Consider the following 7,500-nt stretch of genomic DNA (forward strand, 5'->3'; position numbering starts at 1 on the left):
GGTTCTTATGCGATGTCTGGACCATGCATTTCTCCATAACTCTAGTTTTTCATTAATCTTTGGTAGGTATACATAGTGGAGTGCAGCAATATGAAGGGTGTTAAATGGGTCTAGCATCCCTTCGTCTTCAAGAAAGTAAAACAATTGATAATACATGCTTAGAACCCCCTCATAAACATCCCTCCACAGTCTTTCGATTCTCTTGTTGTATGCTTTTGCCAGTGATTATGCTGCCCCTATTTATACCTCTTCTCGCTAACACGTAATCAGCTACTAACACCTTTTCCCCTCCTTTATCTGACCTCACTCTGCAGGGGCGGATCCCCGATTTTTTAGGAGGGGGTGCACTCGTCTCTTGCTCTACTTCAACACCAATAAACCACATAGTTTTTTTTTTGTAGAATACCAGTTGTATTAGAAAACCGCAGGTCATCTCAGGGGGGGGGGGGGGGGGGGGTGCGCACTCCCTGCACCCTCCCCCTAGATCCGACCCTGCTCTGCTTGGGAGGCCGTAGTTTTCCACACCTTTCAAAAAACATTCAAGCACAGTCTCAGTCTTGTTATTGGTTCTGCATTCTAGTGCCACTGGCAGACGACTAAATCCATCAATGGCACCAAAAACTACAAAGTACCACCGCACCAACTTGTGATTCGTGTCTATATGCCAAACGTGATTAGGACCCTGTACATCGTAGACGCGTCTATGCAGGCGCCCTTTTTTCCTAGCATTTACTCCATCTCCGTTCACTCGGTGCAAACTATCTCTAATACGCATCCTTTGCACTATAACCTCTTTCTCGATCAGGAATTGCTTGATTAAACTTTCTCCGCGGTATGGAAAATCTTCAGTAATGTTTTCAATATGCTGATCTAGTTCCAAATCTGAAATGTCTGTGAAATCTGACTTGCTTAGTCCAAAGAGACTCATCCTGCGGTAAATAGTACTTTCAGAAACAGACAAAATAGAAATTTCTTTGATAGTGAAACCTTCCCCTAATAGATTCTCAAGAACTCACTTAGGAATGGAGAATGATGAAGCTCCACAAGTTGCTTTGACTTTCCTTGGTGCTTCTCCTCCAAACGTTGCACACTCGACTCTGACAGCCATCATCTCTCTTCGAGAGGTTAATCCTAGACTTTCTAGCTCTTGTACTGAGAGTTTACAAACAAGATCGGGTGTTATTTTTATGCTGCGTTAAGGTCCACAAGCAGTCAACCGTACTGAACGTAATGCCAAACGATAAGAAAATGAACCACATATAACGAAGTTTTGACAACACATATTAAAACGTGCACTGTACATATCGACAAAAGCACGCCATATAATGAAAAATACACTACGTATATCACAGTAGGCACGCAATATATTTGTTAATGGACTCCGTATATAAGGAAAATATGTCAATATATTCATTGATGGACCGCTCATAAAGGTATGAGTACTAGATATAATGGTGTCCCGAATGCATATAATACTCATCGGAAGACACGTGACAGTGTTGGTGTATGGAAAGCCATAACTTTCTTATGTGGTTGTTTATCATTATGTGGTATGGTTTCGTCATTATGTGGTGTGGTTTCTTCCTTATGTCTCGTGGTTACTTCATTATGCCTTATGGTTACTTCAAGTACTTCATTATGTCTTGTAGTTACTTCATTAAGTCTCGTCAAACTTCATTATGTCTTGTGGTTACTTCATTATGTGGTTTGTTCATTACGTGATGTGGTTTGTTCATTATGTGATGTGGTTTCGTCTTTATGTTTTGTTGACTTCACTTCCGGTACAAAGCTCTAGTACCCAGGCTTTACTCGTTACTAGGAACTAGTCAAAGCGGTTTTAAGAAGGGCGCCAGTTCCTGCTCTTCCGCGTTGTCAAAGATAACAAAATAGGGAACTTAAGCACCAGACGTTTCAGGGATGACAGCGACGTCAGTAAACAAGCTGGGTAAGAGGGCGCCGTCGTTCCCGCCAAAATACAAAGTTAACCAGAGGCGTTTTTGCGACGGCAACTATTCCCGAAACCTGCCTCGAAAGCTCAAGAAAACCGTTGTGAATAATGTCTTTTCGTGAAACAAGAAGGATGTTGTTACTAGCGTATGATGGTAACATAATCTCAGACGATGAATTCTAGGTCTTGTGGGAGAGCTACCGTTCCAAGAACCCAGATTTTCGTATGCAAGATTTGATCTTCAAAACATCGACGAGGCCGAATGTTTGGCAGAGTTCAGAGTCCAAAAACAAGATATCCCCGTACTGGCAAACGTTCTTCAACTTCCAGTGAACATTAATTGTCCACAAAGAACAATCTGTAATACAGTGGAAGGTTTATGTATGTTACTTAATTGGAAGACCAGTTCCAGAGTTATGCATGATCACGAACGAAGTCGTGGATAACATCTTTAACAATCACAGCCACAGAATCTCACAATGGAATCGCGATGTTTTGAGTTCCCCATTGTTGCAGGAGTATGCTGATGCCATCCATACAAAAGGCAGTCCTCTAGAAAACTGTTTTGGGTTTATTGATGGGACAATGAGGTCCATAGCTCGTCCTAATCAACAACAAAGAATTGTGTATAATGGTCACAAGAGAGTTCATTCATTAAAATTCCAGTCTGTCGCTTTGCCAAATGGGCTCATTGGGAATATGTATGGCCCTGTTGGTAAGTTACTCATGCACATTGTTTGTCATATAAATTTTACCCAGATACTCACATTAGAGTATTTTTTCCTTTGGGGGTGGGGAGGGATGCAGAGGTAGGACAACTGGGTTTGTAATATAAGCAGTTTTTTTTAATCATACTTTTTTATAACATGCCTTGGACAGTAATGAATAATATTGACTATTACCATTAACAGTCAGTATTATTATTATTGTTATTATTATCATTATTATTATTATTAATTACTATATCAACCTGTCTCACAAAGAAACATTTCTGTCATTATTTTTCTTGCAGAAGGTAAAAGGAATGATGCTAGTATGCTGGTGGAATCCAACCTCCTCCATGAGCTTGAGCAAAATGCATTTTCTCCAACAGGCGAGCCTATGTGTGTGTTTTGGGACCCTGCGTATCCTTTAGGAGTTCACCTACAAGCACCATATCGTAATGGCATTTTAACTCAAATGATGGAAGCATACAATGCTGAGATGAGCTCTGTCAGAGTTACTGTTGAGTGGCTGTTTGGCAATATCATTAATGATTTCAAATTTTTTGGATTTTAAGAAAAATTTGAAAATCGGCATGAGCAGTGTTGGGAAAATGTACCTAGTCTGCGCACTCCTTCATAATGCAATAACATGTTTATATGGAAACAGCACCGCAGAATGTTTTGGGCTGAACCCTCCTTCCATGGAAGACTACTTCAGATAAATCACATACATTGAATGGATTTATTTATAACCAATAGAAGTAAGCATACATACAGTATTTCCTGATGTAATGGACACTTGCTTATTATAATAAGGGAAAATCCTGTTGAACACTTGTCGCCAATGAATAAAAATCAACTGACAACAAAACACAACTGCCAAGAAATGATCAGTTTCTCTGTAAGTTCTCACAGTGCACAGTATGATGAGCTGTATTATTGAATCAATACTAAACTCTGTAGAGGCAGGCAGTGAAATATAAATTTGAACGTGTATAAGTAATGGTAACAGGACTGAGTGGAGTCCAATTCGGTCTGTAATCATACGAGTGATTAACAAAATCGGACGACCGCGTAGCGGGAGTCCGATTTGTTTAATCACGAGTATGATTGCAGACTATATTGGACGACACGAAGTTCTGTTACCAATTAATCATAACTTTAACAAAATTTGTGATATTTTTTAAACCAAAACACAAGAAATTCGAAATTTTGTTTTGCTAGCAGTAAAAAAAAAAACCATTTAAGCGCGCGCGTGATGGCGCGTACTGTCCAATTACTTAGGCATGACGCGTACTGTCCTATTAAACTGTCCAATTAAGGCTGAAATCAGGGCAGTTGAGGGCCAATCAGATTTGACAATTTTGTTATAGTTATGATTAAAAACAGTAATAAGTTTAAACTTGAAAGTTCATGGTTTATACCGAATCAAGACTTTGCATATTCTTTCCTCAAGGACCTAACGTTCTTAAAAATAAAAGCGAATTCTGCAAAGGGCAACAAAATTCTTTTTTCTTTAAGCATCTTACTTCTTACCCAGATTGGACCCAGATTTTGCATCATGGTCATCAACGCCTGTGAAATCTGCACTTGCTATTCTGCTTGCTTCCGTAACAGTTCAAGCTGTAGATCTTGTTGTCTGGATCTCCCTTCCTGCTCCTTTCTTTGCAGCTCCAGCTCCTGCCGGGGAATAAAATACTCATTTTCAGCTTTTTCTTTCAAGAATTCAAAAGCATCGCCTCCGCTTCTCCGGCTCTTTTTAGTGCTGCCTCCAGCTGATTCACTTCATTTTTTTTTTTCGAGGCCATACGCCCCATGGTCTTCTTTCTGATTTCTTCAGCTGCCTCTTTATCGTCTGAAATTTTCTTTTCTTTAGCGGAAAAGCTATCTTCTTTCTCACATAGCTCCTCTATGAGCGCATCCTTTTCGGACAACTCACAATCGATTCCACTAACTCGAAGCTCTTCTCACTGACAGGACAACTCAGATTAATATTAATCCGTGGATTATAATAATAATAGATTATAATATGGTTATTATAATCCGGTAATAGATTATTATAATCCAGTAATAGATTATTATAATCCAGCAATAGATTATTATAATCCAGCAATAGATTATTATAATCCAGTAATAGATTAAGGCACGGCAAAAATTGGAAGGATTAGATTATTATTAATAATAATCATCCGGATTAATATTAATCTCTATTATAATCCGGGTGAGTGCAGCACCGGAAACAATAATTGGAGGAGGCTGGATTGTTGAAGCTGTCGAACAGTCGGCATCATTCTCCCAGATTAGAGATGGCGACATTCTTGTTAAATTGAATGACAAGGCATGTATAAAGTATCGTTATCAACGCATACAGGATATGTTGTCTGCAAGGTCACTTGCCAACATAACTCTAGAGTTCTTCCGTCCAGCTGAAATTGGTGCCAACACTTCAGTCAATCATACGCCTTCGTGGATGCCACCAGCTAACCCATCAACAACAATGGCTCCTTCTATGACACCAATCCTGAAACCCAGTCCTCTAACAAAAACTCCTACTTTAAGTCCAGCATATACGCAGACGGTCCAAATCATGAAATGCTCCCTGGGAAATAACTATCTCTATGGATCAAACTCAGAAAGACTGAGTCTTTTAGAAATAACTGGAAAAGATTCAAGGATTTCCTCTGATGATGTGCGCACTGACATCCCTTTCACTTTGTTTTTTTTTTTTTATTTATACTTAAGATCTTTATTCTATTCTACGTTAAAAATCTTCATGGCCCTGCAAAAAATTCAGTTGCAACTGTATTACCAGAAGAGCTGAGACAACTGCCGACTTCTGCTACTAAAATGTAATAACGTATAATAAGGAGTGCGGTTACTGGCTGAATGTAATTAAGAGTTTTGTTCACAAACTACTAGCACAAGTAGCAAATTCGTCGTGGTTAGAATAGAATATTAATTTTTCTTTATTGAGAGACTTGTACAAATTTGAGCTATGTGGGATTATATTTATCAGATTAATATTAATCCTAATCGTTTAAGGTACGGCTCAAAGCTCAGTTATGGTTTATAATAATCTATTACTGGATCTAATATTAGGATTAATATTAATCTGATTAATATTAATCCTACATAAGATTAATAGTAATCCTAATTGATCTAGGCACGGCTCAAACCTCAGTAATGGATTATAATAATCTATTACTGGATTATAACAATCTATCACTGGATTATAATAATCTATTACTGGATTATAATAATCATTAGCATTAATATTAATCCGATTAATATTAATCCGAGTTGTCCTGCACTGAGTGCGTTTAAACTTGATCTGAAGCATATTCCATCGATCTCTGACGCCCCTTTTTTCCTTTATCATAAATTTTGGATTATTGAGCTTGTTCAATCTTTCTTGGATTGATTCCCAGATTTTACCACGGTCTGGACTGCCTTTCTTGAACTGGACAATTCACTAGCAATCATTTCACGCAAAAGAAGAATGTCATGCTCATCTGTCCATTCCATTGCAGGTTGTTTACTGGTAGCCATCTTCACGGCAGAGTCTAAAATGTTCAAACAATGACGATAAATACATGACAACCGTTCATGCAAGTTCCTCAACTATAGAAAAACAGCTCAAGCATCAATACGAACAAAATTTAAGGAGCAAAATCATATAAAAGCACGAACATCATAAAGGCGAAACCATGGATAATAGAATATCCATAGGCAGGTACAAAAGTCGGACCGGATCAACTCCGACCGCCAGTCCGGGTCGGATCAACTCGGATCGACTCGGACTAACTCGGATCGAATAAAAAAATAAACGTAAAATAAAATTGGACTCGGATCAACTCGGATCATAAAAAAAGAGACAACTCGGATTATGAAAAAAAAAAACAACTCGGACTATAAAAAGAAAAAGAAAATCAGTCGGTATCACTTAACTTTTACCCGCCATTTGTTTTTTTCTCACGAACTCGTGGTTGCATAAATTAATTTTATTTTTTATTTTTATTAATTTTAATGATGCACTAGTGAGCAGCACACATACAGTTCCAGTGAACATTTTCAACTTGGAAGGAGGAGAAATCATGCTTGCCCGGGACAACGAAAATTTTCGTACCCCGGGCGAGAATTGAACTCACAACCCTCCGAATACTACATGTTTATCGAACGTTCCAACCACTGAACCGGGATGGTCGCGAGTTCGATTCTTGCCTGGGGCATGGAAATTTCCTTTGTCCCGGGCGAGCATGGTTTCTCCTCCTTCCAAGTTGAAAATGTTTAGTGGAAATTTATGTGTGCTGCTCACTAGTGTATCATTAAAATTAATAAAAATAAAATTAATTTACGCAACCACGAGTTCGTGAGAAAAAAAAAACAAAATGGCGGGTGAAAGTTAAGTGATACCGACTGATTTTATGTTTCTTTTTATAATCCGAGTTGTTTTTTTTTTAATGAACTGAGTTGATCCGAGTCCAATTTGATTTTTTTTTTTTTTATTCGATCCGAGTTGATCCGACCCGGACTGGCGGTCTGAGTTGATCCGGTCCGACTTTTGTACCTACCTGAATATCCATGGCGAAACTCACGTTTTACAGGCGACGTCAAAATGAGCAAAACAAAGTCGGTGCAGAGTCGCGACGGCTGACCATGTCGGCGGGAAACGTGGACCGGAAGTAAATTTCAGTTCCGGTTGCCGTCGCCCCCTAGAAAACGTCTGGTGCTTAAGCTCCCTAATGGTGGGAGCTGGCAACCATCACATTTCGATTAGCTTGTGAAGGAAGAAAACATCATGGAAAGTATTCTGAAGGACCTCAAACTCGAGTCTCTTATTCCGAAATT

At 38.9% G+C, this 7,500-nt stretch overlaps 2 pseudogenes; one reads left to right on the forward strand and one right to left on the reverse strand.

Moving 5' to 3' along the window:
• Positions 1–2,647: 2,647 nt before the first annotated feature.
• On the forward strand, positions 2,648–3,442 carry LOC140935356 (uncharacterized; annotated as a pseudogene).
• Positions 3,443–4,080: 638 nt separating this feature from the next.
• LOC140950884 (uncharacterized) lies at positions 4,081–6,201 on the reverse strand (annotated as a pseudogene).
• Between the last annotated feature and the right edge of the window lie 1,299 nt (positions 6,202–7,500).

The sequence above is a fragment of the Porites lutea genome, chromosome 1 (assembly GCF_958299795.1).
Source record: "Porites lutea chromosome 1, jaPorLute2.1, whole genome shotgun sequence".
In the NCBI taxonomy this organism is placed as follows: Eukaryota; Metazoa; Cnidaria; class Anthozoa; order Scleractinia; family Poritidae; genus Porites; species Porites lutea.